The sequence below is a fragment of the Prunus dulcis genome, chromosome 3, assembly GCF_902201215.1.
Source record: "Prunus dulcis chromosome 3, ALMONDv2, whole genome shotgun sequence".
NCBI lineage: Eukaryota > Viridiplantae > Streptophyta > Magnoliopsida > Rosales > Rosaceae > Prunus > Prunus dulcis.
Window position 1 is genome coordinate 11,278,121 of NC_047652.1, and position 16,852 is coordinate 11,294,972.

The window sequence follows — 16,852 nt, forward strand, 5'->3', positions numbered from 1 at the left end:
CGGTGTCAAAGTATCCACTGTGGAAGGGAAAATATTTGCTCTCAAATACCTCATTCTATCACAACCATCAATTTCACTTAGAATGATCCAAGAGAATGAAATCAGTACTTAGGTGACGAGGGGTAAACTTAAAAGATATTTAGCCAAGAATGCAACAAATTTCACACACTCTAGACCTTGACCAAATACTCTTATGACTAGTCAACTATCAGATATGAATTATACCAAACAATAACATACACAGAGCATATCATGATGTACCTGCAGGCCTAGAGAATTACTAGTGACAACCTAGGCACTCAGAAGGACCCATCAATCTAGGCATCCCTTGTGCTAGCAACAACTATGGTGAAAGTGTGTGAAGACAGCATAATCAAGCAAATATCAAAGAGCAGATAATGATGACTAGTCAACCACAATTCATACGATGACTAGTCAACCACCATGAACACAAACCCAGAAAAATTACAAGGATGCAATCAGAAATTGTTCACCCAAAAACCCACCATTGGGAAAAACTGGGGGTCATCAACCGACCAGGCAATCCACTAAGTGGAAAAAGATTCTTACAAAGGAACACAAGCAAGCTCAAGAAAAAACCTAGATCTATTTTGACAGGACCCGATCCAAATTTCGCTTTGGAATTCGAGTCGAACCCTGTGCGTGTCCGACACTTGGCGAATGTCGGGCACAATTGACCTATTTGCCCTTCTAATTATAATTTATTGTAAATTTAGCCTTGACTCCTACCGAAAATTCAACAGAGTCTCCCCTGTACTTTGCTCAATCCCAAAATTTACACCTGTCAACACGAGCATAACTATTTACACAACCAACTGCCAGCATTTTCACAGTCCAGTTCTCAATCTAGGGCAAATATCAGAGCAATTCTAATAGTTTACAGATGAGTTAATCCTTTTACAAAACAAAACTTCTGTAAAACAAAAGAAAGGCGTGGAAGACGGAAAAATGGCCCGGTGGTGGATTTCCTGCGCACGTCTACAGCCTGGGGGCGCAAAACATTCAATAAATGTGAGTGGACAAAAATAAAGGTTCAGAAAATAGCTATAGAATATACTAACCCCCATTGTAAAAATAGTTATGTAAAACTGAATATTTAAACTGCGTTTGAATTATACTAAATCAAGGCATTCACATATTTATATACATATATGAAAATCATATTCAGGATCAATAAAACTCGCATGAAAGCACTGTAATCAATTTAAAACTACCACCTAGGTGTACCCCTTTAATTCCGTCAATTTCTTATATCCGTCAATTCCCCTGGCAGGTCTCGGTGACACAAAGTCAACCCGAGCCGCAAACTGGCAGGATTCAGGGGACCGTAGTCAGCCTGATCCGCATTCCTGGCTCTCACGGTCTGGGCGTCCCCAAAAATCGTGAGGCAAATGTCAAGTGCACTGACAAAACTGAAGGTAAACTAGATGTCTGTAGACATCGTCATATCCGAAGGCAACATATACTGAAAGCAAACTGTTTCTGTACTGGGTACCCATGGTGGTTTAAGATAACATAAAACTTGTGAGGAAATATAATATATATAAATATAATATGTTTGAAAGATCTGATGAATAACTGAATTTTTATTCAATCTAGAACTCTACTGTCATTTTATTTGATATAAGGCTCAAACTCTGCTTCCTATAACTCTTTAGCAATTCAACTGGGCAACATATAAATAAAGATATTTAAATTCAACAAAACATGCTAGGAACAATCATAAAGGTCCCTCCAGCGGGTCTGCCTGGCCCCGGGTGCCTTACTCGACAAATTTGGAGAAGAATTGAGGGAGAACGAGCGAGTTGAATTTTCTGTGAACACCAGTCGGTTTTTCGCGTTTTCCGGCCAGCTCCGGTAGTGTCGCAGGTGGGGAATGGTCGGGGAAGGAAGGGAAGACGGCGACGGCTCGAACGCGACCGGTCCCGTGGCCGGTGGTGCCATGTGGCGGCGCCGGCGGTCCCTGGAAGGCGACGGGGCCAACTGCAATGGAAGAGGAGAGAGAGAAGGAAACTGAGGGAGAAGAGAGAGAGAAGAGATAAAAATCTGATTTTTTTTTTCCAAATTACCGTTTTGCCCCTCATGGTAATTTACCCGTATTTTCTTCGTTACAGTTCCGATTCGAGTCCACTCTATGGCATAAGTGGAATTGTCAAATTCCTTTTTGGTCAAAACGTCAACTTTTCTTAATAAAATATTCCAAGGGCAAAATTGTCTTTCCTCAAAATAAATTACTAATTAAATATGAATTTTTGTTTTGGGTTATTACAATCTACCCCCCTTAAAAAAATTTCGTCCTCGAAATTTACGCACCTGTCACTCGAAGAGGGGAAGGGACTGCTCCCGCATCTACTACTCGGGTTACCATGTAGCCTTTTTCTCTGAAAGCTAAACACCTCCAATCCAAAGTCTGAACTGGTTGCTCCCCGTAAGTGAAATTGGCCTCCAGTTCTACTGGTTATTCTTCTAACACATGGGAAGGATCGGAAATATACCTTCGGAGCATGGGGATATGGAAAACATCAAGCCATCGCGATAGATCTGCAGGCAGAGTAAGCCTGTAAGCTACTGGGCCCACACGCTTTAAAATTTCATTGGGTCTGATATAGAAAGGACTTAGTTTCCCCCGCTTTCCCAAATCTCACTACACTTTTCTAAGGTGATAAGTTTAAGAATACCCAGTTACTACCCTCAAACTGAAGATCTTTCTTCTATTATCTGTATAACTCTTTTGTCAATCCTGGGCCACTTTGAATCTTTCACTGATTAATTCCATATGTTTCTTTATTCTCTACCAAACTTTCAGACACCACTAACCCATGCTCACCCATTTCATCTTCATACAAGGGTGTCTATACTATTTCCCACACAAGGCATCAACTGGAGACAAATCAATTATAGACACTAATAGAATTAGATTTGCTCTTCATAGACAAACTTGGGATTTGCGATCCCGAGCAAGATTGGTTCGTCTGACAACTGTCATTGTAGGCTACCTCCATAAGTGGTAAACTCTCATTCCACTCACCTCAAAACTGCAGTGTACAAGCCCTCAGCATACCTTATAAAGTCTGAATTTTTCTCTCAGACTGACCATCTGTCTGGGGGTGAAAGGTAGTACTGAACCGCAACTGGATTCCAAAGTAAATCGTGGGCCTCGATCTGAAACAATGGATACTGTTACTCCAAGAAGTCTCATGATCTCATCTGTGAAAATCTTAGCCAGTTTGTTCAAACTATACTTGGCTCTCACCGGCAGAAAATGAGCAGACTTGTTGAATCGACCCATAATTACCCACACTCCCTCATGCTTACTCCGTGTTCAGGGAAGCTTGAACACAAAATCTATTGTAAGTTACTCCCACTTCCATTCAGGAATCGGAAGTGGTTGCAATAACCTTGATGGTTTCTGTCGCTCAGCTATCACTTGCTGACAAATTAGGCACTTCCTCTGACATACTCTGCTATTTTCTTCTTCCTAAAAGCCACTAGTAATGCTCTCCCAGAGTATGATACATTTTTGTGCTTCCAGGTGCATCGCAAATATTGACTCATGGGCCTCCTCAAAAATCCCCATTTTTAAGACTTCATCTTTAGGGACATATAACCTGTTACCTACCCTTAACGCTCCATTATTTCTTATAGAACAATACGTTCTGTCGTCATTTGCAACCTCCACTCGCAGCGTGCAAATCAAAGGATCCTGAAATTGAGCTGCGGGTATTCGTTCTACTAGCACGGATCTTACCTGCAAAAATAGCTAACAGTGCCTTCTGATTATCCATATCTAGCCCAACTCTGAGTTTCCTCAGTTCTATCATCACTGGTAAATATCTCCCTCGGAGATAAGTTACTGCTCCTGAGGATTTCATGCTGAGTGTATCTGTAACAACATTAGCTCTTCCTGGGTGATGTTCGGTGGTGCAGTCCTAATCTTTTATCAACTCTAACCATCTTCTTTGCCTTAATTTTAATTCCTTATGTGTGAATAAATATTGTAAACCTTTGTGATCTGTAAAGATATAGCATGTTTCCTCATAAAGATACTGCAGCCAAATTTCTAAAGCAAAAACTACTGCGGCCCGTTCCAAATCATAAATAGGATAATTCAGCTCATGCTTCTTCAGTTGCCTAGACGCATAAGCACTCACTCTACCATGCTGTATCAGCACAAACCCAAGTCCTTGTTGCAATGCAACACTATAGATCACAAAGTTCCCACTCACATCCTGAAGTGCTGAAATCGAAGCAGTGGTCAGCCTGGTCTTGAGTTCGATGAAACTCTCTTCGCACTTATCTGACCACGCAAAGTTAACTTCTTTCTTTGTCAATAGGTGAGAGGTGCCGCTATGGTGGAGAACTCTTCCACGGAGCGACAGTAATACTCGGCTTACTCAGAAAACTCTGTATCTCAGTAACACTGATTGGCCGTAGCCAATTTACTACTGCTTCAATCTTTTGAGGATCAACAAAAATGCCCTCTGCAGAGTTCATGTGTCCTAAGAAACTCACTCTGTCTACTCAACATGGACACTTGCTGAGCTTGGCATAAAGTTGCTTCCTTCTCAGAGTCCGCAACACAACGTTTAAATATTTCATATGCTCTTAGAATACACCCAAAATGTCATCTAGGCACACAGTCACGAAGCGATCTCAATAACGCCGAAACACTCTGTTCAAGGGGGTCCAAAAATGCAGCTGGCACATTCATTAACCCGCATGGCATCACTAGGAATTCATAGTGTCCATACCTCATTCGATACGCTGTTTTAGGCACATCCTCTTTTCTATCTCGTAACTGATGATATCCAGGCCTCAGGTCATTTTTAGAAAATACCTTGGCACCTTTCAGCTAATTAAACCATTCATCAATGCGAGGCAAAGGATATCTATTCCGCACTGTGATCTTGTTCAGCTGTCTGAAATTAATGCATAACCTCATGGTGACATTCTTCTTCCTCACAATTAACGCTGGGGCACCCCAATGAGAAAAACTAGGTCGAATAAAACCCTTATCTACCAGCTCCTGCAACTGAGTCTTTTTATCTCCTCTACTTTACTGGTGACATTCTGTACTGTGCCCGAGAAATAGGCTCTGTTCCTGGAGCGAATTCAATAATGAACTCGATCTCCCAATGAGGAGATAATCCAAGAAGATCCTCGAGGAAGACATCTGGAATTCCTGTACTACTGGAAGATACACGTGCTATGTATCCTGAGCACTCTTTCCTGGGTCATCTACTGAGGCACGGTATCAAGCCAATCAATCTAACCCTAAGATGACATCCAGTCAACCATGCCGAAGGAAAATAAATCTGTAAGTACAGCAGGTGATGCATGTGCTTCCTGCTGGGACATGTTATACAGTCTACCTGTGGCCCTAGAACTTCCACCACGTCCTCTTGGTTGACTGCTGCCTCAACTGACTACACTGGTCTGGGCTCCACCACTGGACAAAGCCTCCATAGCCTGTGGTATCTCTCTATGCTGAGGGAACAGCGGCCAATCCTTTCGAAAATGTCCAGACTATCCACAGTAATAGCATCCAGTAGTGCCCTACTGGCAAGGCCCGAAATAGTACCTACCACACCTGGCACATTAGGGGCAACTCCTCCTGCCAGATCCTGACAACAACTGTCTTCCAATACCTCTGGCTACACTAACCCAAGAGCGGTTTCCAAAACTACTACCTTGGTTGGAACCTCCGCTGGAACTAAATCCAGGTCGGTAGCCTCCATAATTACGGCCACTCGATGATCTGGAACTGTAATTACCTCTCTTAGATGATCCCTGACTAGGACCATCCATAATTACGACTCCTCCTGCCAAACTGCTGCCTACGGAGTTCACCCCGTGGTCTGACCATCATCTGGCTGCTTTCAAGTAACGTGACAGACATCACCACATCACTGAAGTTAGTCAACCGCTGACTGATCACAATATTTGGATGGAGACCTTTAACTCCATCGTGAAAAGTTGGCACTTCTTGCTTTCATTCTCCACCAGTGGAAGACAATACTTAGACAGATGAAACTTTTTCTCGTACTCTGATACAATCATTATCCCTTGTCCAGCTGTAAGAACTCTTGCATCCTCACATTCTGGTAGGCTTGTGGATAATACTGACTATCAAATGCGGCTCTAAAATACTTGCCACGTACTAGTTAAAGGATCCCGGTATCTTTTCTTAACCGAGTCCCACCAATGTCTGAAATTTCTGATCAAAAGGAAGGTGGCCAGAGTAACCCAACTGTTCTGTGGAATAGCCATGACCTCCATGATCTGCTCCATCCTGCTGGGGTACAATCACCATCAAAATCAGTAGCCCCCCAATCCCCTTTACTTGATCCGCATATCACACGGAGGGATCTCTGGGCTGCCCAGTCCTGGCTAAAGCCTGAGCCAACAACTTCAAGGTCTACTGGAAGTTAGGATTTCCCTGCATAGTAGGCACAGCCGGGACGGCTCCTGACGAGCCTCTAACAATAGACTACTCTACCGGTTCAGGTACAGGTTCCAGAACAGGAACTTCCTCCTGCCGGAGCTGGGGATCCTATCCCCTTTGTCAGGACGACTGTCTAGTCCCCCTACGGACACCACCACCCTTTCCCCTTGTCATCTCTAGCAAGAACTCAAGATCCTTGGCTATCTTTCAGAGCATAGTCGTGTGGGTTCATCTATGTGAGGGTGCCAAATCCAGAAAACCCTCAACAAAATCAAAATCACCATCCGCTGCGGCTTCGTCGAAGAGACAATCGGATGCTCACCGAGATTCGTCCCAACGCCGACCTCCCCAACTCAGATGAGCTGACTCAGACGGAGTTCAACCCCAACATCACATAGTCTCACAGTTCCTGAGCTTGGTTAACGGTAAGCTTCGCGTTGTGCTCATAACTGGGTCTCAGTGTGGGTATTTTTGTGTTGACAGTAATTAAGAACAAAAGTGATTATTGCAGACTTCGTTGCCTTGTTCTGAGATACTCATCCGCGTCTGTTGGAGGATTTCAGCGAGCAAGTCAATCTTCAAGTTGAGAGCAGGTATAATATCGAATCCCTGCATTTTTTTTTTTGGTAGATCTGCATTAATTCATGGGTCTTTCTGGATTGTGATAATTTCTGCTTGCTTGTGTCTTTTGGTTGGTTCTGATAGCGATACTCAGTTGTGTAGTGTCTGGCTATGTGATGTAAACTGAGTTGCAAAAATTAACTTCTCAAAATTATATATATGTGCTGGATCCGCAACAGCTTCCCCCAAACTTGCATCTTCACTCATCTGAATTGCTTTAACTTCCAGTATAGTGTAGATGTGGTGATGTTAATGTAGACTTGCTGCTGGGTGCATGATTCCAGCTGCTGCTGGGTGCAAGATTCCAGCTGCTAAGATTCCAGCTGCTACTGGGTGCAAGATTCCAGTATAGGATTTTCTGTTTTTGATGCTTGCTGCTGATGGTTGTGTCCTGCATTGAGTCAATTATGTGTTAGGAATAGAAAGAAATTAGAAACAACTAGATAAAGAAAACAACAAATTTCTTTTTTTTTTTGTTTGTTTTGTTTGTTTTTTTTGTTTTGAAAATAAAAGAAGTAAAGAGTTTAGAAAAATTGGGTTGCCTCCCAATAAGCGCGTTATTTTAAGTCTGTAGCTAGACTTTGCAGAAGCCTGGTGGTCAAATCACTGGTTCCTTCAGAGTCAAAGACTCGGCTGCAATGTCAAAGGGTGTCTCCATGTAGGGTTTCAGCCTATGACCATTCACCTTGAACGTGTTGCCTTTATCTTCATTAGTGATTTGAACTGCTCCATGAGGAAAAACTTGAGTCACTAGGTAGGGTCCAGTCCAGCGAGATTTTAATTTCCCTGGAAACAACTTGAGCCTTGAACTAAATAACAGAACCTTTTGCCCTGGCTGAAATTCCTTCCGTAAAATTTGACTGTCATGAAATGCCTTAGTTCTTTCCTTGTAGATGCGAGAACTATCATAAGCACCTTGACGAATTTCCTCTAGCTCATTTAACTGCAATTTCCGCTTTTCCCCAGCTGAGTCATATGCAAAATTTAACTCTTTAATGGCCCAGTAAGCTTTATGCTCCAGCTCCATAGGTAGATGACAGGCTTTCCCATAAACAAGTCGGAATGGTGACATCCCAATAGGAGTTTTATAAGCTGTCCTGTATGCCCACAAAGCATCATTTAGTTTGAAACTCCAATCCTTGCGTGTAGAGCTCACTGTTTTCTCCAAAATACGTTTTATTTCTCTGTTTGAAACTTCAACTTGACCAGATGTCTGTGGGTGGTATGGTGTAGCCACGCGATGATTAATCCCATATTTTGCCAGTAGGTTAGCAAATGGTTTATTAATAAAATGCTTCCCCCCATCACTAAGAATAACACGCGGAATTCCAAAACGTGGAAATATAACCCCCTGGAGGAACTTCAGGACCACTGATCCTTGATTAGTTTGTGCTGCAATGGCCTCGACCCACTTTGAAACATATTCCACAGCCACTAAAATATATTGGTGCCCGTTAGAAGATGGGAATGGTCCCATGAAATCAATACCCCAAACATCAAATAGTTCAACAATTAAGATACTTTGCTGGGGCATCTCATTCCTTCTGGATTGATTGCCGACCCTTTGACACCTATCACATGCCTTGCACCAATTCTGTGAATCTCTAAAAAGTGTTGGCCAAAATAACCCCCTCTGTAGGATTTTCTCTGCTGTCCTTTTCTGCCCAAAATGTCCTCCACAAGCGTAGTGATGAGCAAACTTTAAAACACTTTCCTGTTCAGCCTCCGGAATACACCTGCGAATAATCTGGTCTGCACAATACTTGTATAAGTACGGTTCATCCCAGAAATAGTGCTTTACATCAGATAAAAACTTCTTTTTTCTGCTGGTAGGAAAAATCTGGATGCACCACACCCTTAGCCAAATAATTGACAATATCTGCAAACCAAGGTGTGTCAATTTTGACAGCAAATAGCTGTTCATTTGGGAAACTTTCACTCAATGGTAGAGAATCTGCCTCTGTAGCTGCTGGAATAATTAATCTAGATAAATGATCAGCCACAACATTCTCACTGCCCTTCTTGTCTTGAATCTCTAAGTCAAATTCTTGAAGTAAAAGAACCCAACGAATCAATCTAGGCTTTGCATCCTTCTTAGACAACAAGTATTTTAGTGCAGCATGATCCGTATAGACAATTATTTTAGCCCCAACCAAATAAGACCGAAATTTCTCTAGTGCGAACACAACTGCCAACAATTCCTTCTCTGTAGTTGCATAGTTAAGCTGTGCATCATTGAGAGTACGACTTGCATAATAGATGACATGGGGAAGCTTATCTTTTCGCTGCCCTAAAACTGCCCCGACAGCATAATCTGACGCATCACACATTAGTTCAAATGGTAAATCCCAATTTGGTGCAGCAATGATGGGTGCCGAAGTTAGGAGTGCTTTCAACTTGTTGAATGCTTCTAAACAGGCCTTATCAAAATTAAATGGTGCATCCTTAGCCAATAAAGTGCACAAAGGTCGACTAATCTTGGAGAAATCCTTGATGAACCGACGATAAAAACCTGCGTGTCCTAAGAAGGACCTCACACCTTTTACTGATGTAGGAGGTGGCAGCTTTGCAATAACATCAATCTTTGCTTTGTCAACCTCAATGCCTTTGCTAGAAATTGAATGACCCAAGACAATTCCCTGTTCAACCATGAAATGACACTTTTCCCAGTTTAGCACTAAATTCGTCTCTTGACATCTCTGAAGAACTAATGATAAATTCTGTAAGCACTGATCATATGAATCCCCAAAAACAGAAAAATCATCCATAAAAACTTCCACAATATTTTCGACCAAGCCAGAAAAAATACTCATCATACAACGTTGAAACGTAGCAGGTGCATTGCATAATCCAAACGGCATCCTCCGATAAGCATAAGTACCGAATGGACAAGTGAAAGTAGTCTTCTCTTGATCCTCTGGTGATTGAAATTTGATTATATCCAGAATACCCATCAAGAAAACAGTAAAAAGCCCGCCCAGCCAACCTTTCTAACATCTGGTCAATAAAAGGCAATGGAAAATGGTCTTTTCTTGTCCCTGTGTTAAGCTTCCGGTAATCTACACACATTCTCCAACCCGTAGTCAATCGTGTAGGAACTAACTCATTATGATCATTTTTCACCACTGTAATACCGGTTCGTTTAGGCACAACTTGAGTCGGGCTAACCCATTTACTGTCAGAAATAGGATAAATCATACCGGCATCAAGTAATTTCATAACCGCTGTTCTGACCACCTCTTTCATAATTGGGTTAAGGCGGCGTTGAGCATCAACTGTTGGCTTCACGTCTTCTTCCATTAATATTCTATGCATACATAGGGCTGGGCTGATTCCCTTGATGTCCGCAATTGTCCATCCCAATGCATCTTGATATTTTCTCAACACACGAAGCAATTTATCTTCCTCTGTCAGTGTTAAATCTGCTGCAATTATAACTGGCAACGTCTCTGCAGCTCCTAAATATGCATATTTAAGATGTTTTGGTAAAGGCTTCAGCTCCAATTTTGGCGGCTGTTGTCTAGATGGTTTAAGGGGCTGTTTGGGCTCCCCTAAACTCTCGTACACATTCCTAAATTTTGGCAACACTGTGGGCAGATTGTTCAATGCGTGAATGTACTCAAGAACACCTTCATCTTCAAAATCTGTCTCAAGTTCCCCCTGTAAAACATGCAGCAACTGATATGTTTTTGAATTAGCATAAAATCCGTCCTGCACCATCCTATCTACCATGTCAATACGCATACAATCTTGGTGCTCAGCAGGACGTTTTGCTGCCTCAAACAAATTAAACACCACAGATTGGTCCTGAACCCGTAAAGTCAATGTTCCAGCTTCCACATCAATTAAGGTCCTAGCTGTTGCCATAAACGGCCTCCCCAAAATAATAGGTGTTTGAAGGTCTTCATCCATGTCTAAAACCACAAAATCTGCCGGTAGATAAAGATTATCAACCTTAATAATTATATCTTCAATAACACCTCTTGGATAAGTGATTGAACGGTCAGCTAGTTGAAGTATAATTGATGTAGGCTTTAAATCTCCTTGCCCCAATCGCTGGAAAACAGAAAAAGGCATCAAATTAATACTTGCACCCAAATCAATTAAAGCACTTTTAAAATTAGAATTTCCAATAGTGCAAGAAATATTAAAACTCCCTGGATCTTTTTTCTTAGGTGGTAGTTTGTGTAGCAAAACTGTGCTGCACTGTTCTGTCAAAATAACTTTGTCCAAATCTGAAAGCTTCTTTTTGCTGCTGCAAACTTCCTTCAAAAATTTGGCATATGATGGAATTTTCTTGATTGCATCCAGTAATGGAATGTTGATTTGAACCTTGGATAATGTCTGCATAAAGTCCTTGAGTTGTTGATCTTTTGCTTTTGGCTTCAAACGTTCTGGATATGGAATAGGGGCCTCATGAACACGCTCAGGAACTTGTTTTGGAACAGTTTCTAGATCTGCCAAATTATGTCTTTCTGCAGGTTCGGCAGATTCTGCTGCTGCAAAATTTTCTGTATTATCCTTCACTGTTTGCTGCTCCTTTTCAATGCTATTTTCACGATTGTCATAGCTTTTTCCACATCGTAAAGTCCGAACAACGTTGCAATCTTCACGTCCATTTGGATTAGGAATTGTTTGACTAGGAAATTTGCCCTTTTCTCTATTTGAAATCTGTGTAGCTAGCTGTCCAAATTGTTGCTCCAAACTTTTAATTGATGCTTCAACATTTTGAAATCTTTGATTGTTGCCCTCGATGAATGATTGAGTTGTTGCTGCCAGTTTAGCAAGTTGATCTTCCAGAGATGGTTTGGGGGGAACAAAAGGTTTTTGTGCATGCTGGAATGGTTTGGCATTAGTCTGATTGCCACCCCATTTGAAATTAGGGTGATCCCTCCATCCAGGATTGTAATGAGTTGCATATGCATCATTCCTAGGCCTTTGATAGCTATTCATCATATTGACATGTTGTTCAACAAGCTCTGGGTAAGAGTCTATGTGGGCAGCCCATTATGTCATGTGTAGCCATACTGCATATAGTGCAAACTGTTGATGTAGGTGGCTGCTGTGTAGAACTTGCTAGATGTTGTAGAAGCATATCAAACTTTGCATCAATTTTCTTATCCATTTTTTCCATTTGTGCAGACATGTTGGGAGAACCTACTGATAACTCAAAAATGCCCATTTTCTGTGAATGTTCTGCTGCCCATTGCTGAGATTCTGTAGCCATCATATCAAACAGTTCAAATGCCTCTCTTGCAGATTTATTTGACAATGATCCTCCAGTTGATGCATTCACATGGCTCTTAGATGTAGGATTAAGCCCATCAAAGAAAATATTCATTTGTGTATCTGAATCAATTTTAACATGTGGACACTTTATGTACATCTCTGTATATCTCTCCCACGCTTCATGAAACTCTTCATTAGGCTTCGTGTAAATGTCAAAATCTCCCTCTTGAAATTCAATGTCTTGGATGCTGGATAATATTTGTTCAGGAATTTTGTGTGTAACTGCTGCCAAGTAGTAATGCTATTAGAGGGTAGAGTGAATAACCAAGTTTCTGCCTTGTCCTTCAAAGTGAAAGGGAAAAGACGTAACTTAATAGCCTCAGTAGAAAAACCCCTAATCAAAATATTCTTGCAACCCACAATAAATTTTGCAATATGTATGTTTGCATCTTCATTAGGCAGCCCCCGAAAAGTAGGTAGAATTTCAAGCATATGGTGCCTGATCTCGAACGAATCACCCTCTTCTTGTTCAGGATACACAATGCAATTGGGAACATCAGTGGCACGGGCTTCCAATGACTCCCTTAGTGGTCTACCTGCCGCAGGTAATTCTAATGCCATGTTACCCTCGTTTTCAAACAGATTCTGCAGAAAAGTGCCCTGCAGTGAACAATCCCAAGCCCAAGTAACTTCTCTCCGCTGTCTATGCAGTGTGCGCTCTGGTTCTGGATCAAATTGTACAATCTGTGCAGTTCCTGATCGGGTCTGGACCATGCAGTCTGCAGAATCTGCAACAGAAACAAAATTGTTCAATTTCAAAAATTTTTTTTTTTTTGGACGAAAATTAAAAATAAAATAAAATAAAATAAATCAGAAAAAGGTTAAACAAAAATTGTCTAAAATAGTCCCCGGCAACGGCGCCAATTTCTTGATAGGATTTTTAGTACCTGTGCAAACAGGGTTAAAATCACATAAAATACTTGCAAGAATACAAGGCTATTGTAGTATAGATGCTCATGCAAGGTCGTTTTCCTCAAGGACTAATTAGCAATTTAAGTAAAAACAAATTCAAAATAACTACTTAAAATAAAAGGTCAAGAAAGATGATTATGAATTTGGTTGATTCTAAAAACAAATATTAAAACAAGAACAAATATGATTGAAGGAAAGAGTTTTGAATATCAATTTATAAAAGCACTAGGGTTTCACCATCACCTAGCAATCCTATGAACTTTTACCAATTACTTATGATTTGCACATGCCACTTTGAAGGTTAGGTTTTCCTAATGTATATTCTACTTGGAACCTCCAACACAGAACGTATATCCAACATGCAACCCGTCCGGACGTTCGGATCAAATCTGAACATGAAAGACTCATTAAGTTTTATGAAAACCCTTTGAAAAACCATGCAACCCTTAAGCCGTGGTGTTCATCTTAAGTGAAATTACAATTATTAATCACAAGAAGCTAGCATCAATTTCAGGGAACCTTCCGACCAAAATTGCATCCAATTACTTTTCTAAAGATCCTAATGGTGATCAGGCATTAAGACAATTAGATAGTTTAAAACAGTGATTAACAATTCAAGTAGGCATGCACTCATCATAAGCAATTAAATAAAAATCACATATTCATGCTAAGGTTCAAGGCTTCACCCTAGCAAAAGAAATTTAGTTACGCATACTCATAATTGAAATCCAAGAAAATATCATTAAGAAGAAAAGAACGAAAACACCTGAAAGTTGTGAAAACCCAAAACCCTAGCAATTGCTCTCCACAATGCAAAGTTCAAAAGTGAAAAAGAAGTCCTTAATTCCTTGTGAGAAAGAGCTTAAATACCCCTTAAAACCTAGCTGCCAATGTACAGCTTTTCCATCCCCACAAGGAAACTAATTAAAATAAAATAAAACTAGGAAATAAAGTCCAAATTGGAATAGGAGAATCTGCCCAAAATCTGCCCAGCCACGTTTTTGCCCCAAATCTCCTCCAAATCTGGCCCAAGATAGCTTGTTTTAAAGATAAAAATGTTCTGAACACTTCTCTAGAAGGCCACGAACCCATCCGAGGTCATCTTGTGCTCCAAAAACGCAATAAAAGCCCAACACGTCACTATTCCAGCACCGCGCACTGCTCCTTTATTTTATTGCCAGAAAATAACCGCTTGGAAGAAAACTCTGAAATTTTGATACGATCAAGCTAAGTGACTCAAGAACGTCCTCCAACTGGAATTACTCCAAAATTCCTCCATTTGATTATGTTTTGCTCCAGAGAGAGTCGAAAGTCCTATATTGGAAATATAATTCAAAGTATCAAAATTCTTCCAAAATATTAACCAAAATATACTAAGAATGAGGTTAAATATATAATATAAAATATGTCCATCACATTACAAGCCCGAGACGGATACTTTTCATTACTTATTTGATCAAGATGTTCATCCTCAAGACAATCATTCCATCTATTCGGAAGAATCTTAGACTGCTCCACTCCTTTTATATATGACATTCCAACAGGAAACACCTCAATGTGTGTCAGCCTCAACGTCAAAGTATCAAGTTTGGACGGGCAAATACTTTCTCTGTAACCATCGTTTTTTTAATTTTAATTTTTTTATATTAAATATGAAACATTGCTAATTCACTATGATAATCACTATGATCATGCATCCATTATTTCTCATTGTTTTTATTTTTGTTTTCTTCTCCCCTTTCATATAATACAAACTGCAATGTATCACTACTACAAAAAAGCAAAAAGACGACGGTAAATCACCGTCGTGTATTCGGTTTTTCAATGGTCGTGGAATCCACCGTCATCTTTTCCCTCATAAACCACGACGCTAAATCACCGTCGTTGTAAAAATATACAACGTCATCAACAAATACAAAACGACGTCTTTGTACTGCAAAAAGATCTAAAAAAGCAGTCGAGGATGAGAATAGGCGACCAACTCTCTAAAAAAACCGTCGTTAAAAAGGAAAAATATGACACATATTAACAGAACAAGGCCGCAAGATAGACATACAACGACGGAAATTAAAATAAGACGCCGTTAAATATCATTTTCACGACAATAAAAAATATGACGTCTTTAAATAAATTAAAAGACGACGTTATTGATTCCTACTACGTCGCCTATATAGAAACAACCGTCGTAAAATAAGTTTTCCACTTCGATTTTTCTATAAAAGACGACGTGGAAATTGTTGTCAGTGTCATTATTTACGACGTATGTATTTATAGAGTAGACATTGAACAACTAAACAACGTCGGTTACAAATATATGAGAAAATTTATTTTCAGAAACAAACAACGACGATAAATATTAGACGCTGTTAAATAAAACAACGTCGAAAACAAATAAAAACAGACGTGTTTAGTCTGCTAAAGTTCTAAAAAATAGTCGAGGATGAGAATAGACGACCAACTCAAACAAATCACCGCCGTTAAAAAGGAAAAATATGACACATATTAAAAGAACAAGGCCGCAAGATAGACATACAACGACGACAACTAAAACACTACGCTGTTAAATATAATTTTCACGACAAGAAAAAATATGACGTCTATAAATACATGAGAAGACGACGTTATTGAAATCTACTACGTCTCTTATTTACAAACAACCGTCGTGAAATAAATTTTCCACTTCGATTTTTCTAAAAAAGATGATGTGGAAATAGTTGTTAGTGTCATTATTTACACGTATGTATTTATATAGTTGACGTTGAAATGCAAAACAACGTCGGTGGCATTTATATAGTCGACGTTGTATTTATATGTATTCATTACTCACGCCGCGCTTATTAATGTAGACGACGTTGAACTTCTAAACAACGTCGGTTCCAAATAAATGAGAGCCGTATTACAGAACATATAGACGGCGCTGATTATGATGAGAGCCGTATTACAAATAACGTCGTTTAATTGATATTAGACGGCGGTTATAATGAATTACCGTCGGAATTCATTTCGTTCCTCTTCGTTTATAAAAAAACTTGCGACGTGGAAAATGTATGATGACGTCGTATTTTTGAACGTTCAGATTATTTATCCCGTTTTTTAGACGTCGGTATTATGGGATTGGAGTCGTGTTATTTTGAATTACATGGCGGTTCTTAATCCTTCCCCGACGTGATATCCTGAATAATTGTTTCACAATAGCGTCGTGGTTCTTCATTGTTACGTTGCTTTAAGACGTCGGTAAATATGCTGAATAAATGGATAACCATAACGTCGTGTTTTATTTGAACAGAAGTTGTTTTTTATGCAGAATATAATGATTTAATCTGGATCCAGTATTTTTTGCACTGATTGTTTTGTGGTCAAAACCTGTATAATGAAAGTGAAGAAATGACATTACAATATATTACAAAATTAATGTCATACACTGCCAATTACATAAGCATCATTCAATCCATATATCTTCACACCATCATTCAATCCATATATCTTCACACCCACCTCGAATATTTTGACTACCTAACTCACCCACCAGTTCATCAAATGTGTCAACATTTGGCATCCCTCTAG

At 40.1% G+C, this 16,852-nt stretch overlaps 1 non-coding gene and 1 pseudogene across 1 annotated transcript; one reads left to right on the plus strand and one right to left on the minus strand.

Moving 5' to 3' along the window:
* Nucleotides 1-7,685: 7,685 nt before the first annotated feature.
* Nucleotides 7,686-12,428, minus strand: LOC117621748 (annotated as a pseudogene).
* A 16-nt stretch (nucleotides 12,429-12,444) lies between these two features.
* On the plus strand, nucleotides 12,445-12,550 carry LOC117623683. The gene has a single exon (XR_004585209.1). It is a non-coding gene; the product is annotated as a small nucleolar RNA R71 (small nucleolar RNA).
* Nucleotides 12,551-16,852: the final 4,302 nt, after the last annotated feature.